Consider the following 3,671-nt stretch of genomic DNA (forward strand, 5'->3'; position numbering starts at 1 on the left):
CATCTTGCTGCCATTCTTCATTACCCTGTTGCATCCATAACATTGAACCATTTGTCCATAGATGTTCATTGATCAATTTCCATTGATCAAACAACCAAATACTTGAGCATCATACCCTTGAATGGTGAGTCAAATACAACTCGCTAAGCACTCAGTTGCATTTGAAGTTGTGTGTTTCCAATTGAAAGATCAGTTTCTAGTCCCTTCGTGGCAATTTCAACATGTGTTTTCTCTGCCTACTTCAATAAAACCCATGCTTGCGCAAGATTTTAGTATGGAAATATATGTAACAACATTTGGAGAAATGCCATCCTACTACATCTGTACAAACTGGCTTAAAGCTTCCTTGTCAAACCCATGTTCAGCATATCTAGTAATGGATGCAGTCCATGAGACTATATATCTGACTGCCAGATCATTAAACACTTTCTGTGCTTCTTGTTCTATTGCCCCAATCAAGCCACAAGCTTTCAAGCTGCATACATAAGCAGTAGGATCTAGATGCAAACCCTCAAGTTGCATCTGCTTAAAACAAGTTAGTGCTTACTCAGCAAGGCCTTGTTCAAGATATCTTACAATTAGTGCACTCCATGCAACAACATCTCGATCTGTTAGCTTGTTAAAAATGTCCTGTGCTTCTATAAGGGAGCTAGCTTTGCTGAACAAATCGACCAAAGCAGTGCCAACAGAAGTATCATTCTCCAACCCCCTATTGACAATATCAAAGTGCAAATGACAGCCTCTTTCTAAGCTGGCAAAACCTCTGACCACTTCTCATCAGAGAAAAGGTGCCTTGCATTGCTAATCAGATGTACAAATGCAGCAATGCCTATTGCTGCCAAACTCTGATGAGACCGTTCTGTAAATCCTGTCAACAGATGTAAAATTTTCCCCACAATAGGGTTGACAACACCATAAAACTTCACAAAGAGATCAGCCACAAGTTGCAATGCTAGAGTGCAAGTCTCGTAGAGCCATGCTTCTACTTCAATGTCATTTTGTTCACCCTCAAGTTCCTCATCTGATTGTTTAGGAGCTGCATCGTCAAACCCCCTGGAGCTTGTGGAGAAGTGCTTAAGGGATCGCTTTGACGGCTCGCAAGTCCACAGGAGGCAAGGCCGCTATAATGCTACAGAAATGCAGGAATCACTTGTTGGACAGGGTACGGAATATGTGATAAATGAGATAGGAGAGCACTTGTTGGACAGGGTACGGAATATGTGATAAATGAGATAGGAGAGCTCCATCTCCTTCCTATTCACTCTTCGAACCATCATTTAGTCATCAGTATGCAAATCTTCGTGAAGACCCTCACATCAGCTCTTCCCCTTGCCTTTCAACAAACACTCTGACTCTGTACTTCTAGCTTCATTGCACTCCAGTTTTCTCACAATGGGACTACTGATGTTCTTACTGTCTCTAAGTCAGGAGACAAGGTCACTGCAGATAATCTGTCTGAATTGTCAATCAGCAGAGCTTCTGTCTCGAATGGTGAAGGTAAGGGAAGGAAAGATGATGATACTACATCTGGGATGAAAGTTGGAAACAGAGTGGCAATTTTTCGGGATCGTGAAAAAGATAAGAAAGTTCCACAACCAGAAGACTCTGATGGTGGAGGATGAAGATGACGACTCAGAGTCTGATGGAGAGGAGCTCGATGAAATTCCTGTCCAGGAATCTCGCTCCAATGCAGTTTACAACTCCATCGTCCTCCATGAAAAGCTTAAAGAGATCAGCTGGCTTGGTGACTTAGACTGGTTGCAAACTCTAACAATCGCATACAGTGAGCCTGGTGACATCGATGTTAACGGCGACTTAGTCTGATGGTGGAGGAGGTCCTAGTTGCGAGGCCGGATCATCCACAGATCGCACCAGGATGTTCATCACAAATGGCCTTCGTCGCACCTCGAAGGACATCATGGACGATTTCCAGACCCTCTGCGAGAAGATGATGTCTCAGTATAAGGACACCATTGCAAGACCCTCCGCGAGAAGATGATGTCTCAGTATAAGGACACCATTGCAAGATAGTATTTCATAGTCACAGGCAAAGAGGCCGACGATGCCACCATTGAGCGCATGATCGACACCGGTGAGAGCGAGACCTTCTTGCAGAAGGCCATCCAGGAGCAAGGGAAAGGGCAAATCATTGAGACGATTAAGGAGATCCAAGAGAGGCAGGAGACCGTGAAGGAGATTGAGAAGAATCTGATGGATCTGCATCAGATCTTCCTAGACATGGCGGCCCTGGTCGAGGCACAAGGTGAGCAGCTGAACAATATCGAGGCCGTGGTGCAGAATGCCTCATCCTTCATCGACAAAGGCAACAAGAAACTCGAGGAGCGTGGCTAGCTTGGCAGGAAATAACAACAGATGCACGACACACAGTCCACTGTCACATGTACAATCGAAAGAGGCTCTTGCATCAGCATCCAAAGCCAGAAGGCTTTCCTTTATGAGGCGAGCTTCTATGAAGGCAGATACTCTGGTCTCAAGGAGCAGGCACAGCAAAAGAAGCAGAACATTGAGTCGGTGAAGAAATGGAGGAAGATGAGACAGGACAGAAATTTTGCTTTCTCTTCACCAAAATACCTCCAACCATAGTTGTGTAAACTCCCAAGAAAGCTGCCATTAATGCTTCTGCATGTAGTCCTTGTGGTCCAGAGATGTTGTGTAAACTCCCAAGAAAGCTGCCATTAATGCTTCTGCATGCAGTATGCCTTCAACTCCAGTTACATAGAAATGATGCCTGTAATTAGATCTTCCATGAAAATGACCTCCCCAGCCAGATCATAATCATGAAAATGATGGAATTAAAGCATGCCTTGGATCAAAGCAAGGCTCTCATACCAATGTAATGAAAGGTCCTAGACTACCATAAAATCTAACTATGGAACAATGGAAAATGAAGAAATCACTACATTAACCTATGGTGAAAACATGAATACAAGAAAGGATTCTTGGAACACACCCCAAGCTGGTGCCATGGAAACTCACCTCCATGTAGGTGAAGGACAAGAAAACTAATGTGACTACCAAGAAAACTTACATGAATAACATGTCCAAATGGCAAAAGGCCCCTAACTTTGGCTAGGGCTACCTATTTATAGCAAACCCTCAGCCCTAGACCTCTAGTTTTATCACAAAGGCATTTAGCCTGCTGTCATTGTTTTCCATTGGCCTAATTTGCTTCATTACACTTCTTCAACTTCAGGAGAAGAAACATTCTCTGCACTGGAATGCTTTGACTCCATGGAAGATGCCTGGCCAACACCTGGTGTAGGGGGGATCTCTGTGGCAATATCCTTTGGGGCCTCTGATGGCCCAGTCTCAACAATATTTGAAGGGAGTTTCTCCTTAGATTCATCAATTTATAACTTCCTTCTACCCCCAGTGTTCTTCCTTGCCTTGTCCTTGCCATGTAGAGGAGGAAATAAAAGAGCCAGAAAGACAAAAGAGAGATAGAAATTTTCTAGAAAATTTGACAAGATAGCATTTGCTTGGTGGGCAGCAGGCATGATACGGTGCGAGGAGGAACAAACGCAGAAGACGGATCTGAGCATTCGCGCCGTATCGAAGAGAAGCACAATAGATGTAAAAGCAAAGAACTCCAACACCCACAAAAAGCCAGCCCGATATGACACGAGAGGGCAATAACATGGACCACCAAA

General features: G+C 44.1%; 1 pseudogene; it reads left to right on the forward strand.

Moving 5' to 3' along the window:
- Positions 1-274: 274 nt before the first annotated feature.
- Positions 275-2,352, forward strand: LOC148031655 (syntaxin-125-like; annotated as a pseudogene).
- The last annotated feature ends 1,319 nt before the right edge of the window (positions 2,353-3,671 follow it).

The sequence above is a fragment of the Lygodium microphyllum genome, chromosome 9 (assembly GCF_053477565.2).
Source record: "Lygodium microphyllum isolate KBCC chromosome 9, Lygodium_microphyllum_v1.1.10, whole genome shotgun sequence".
NCBI classification, from domain to species: Eukaryota; Viridiplantae; Streptophyta; class Polypodiopsida; order Schizaeales; family Lygodiaceae; genus Lygodium; species Lygodium microphyllum.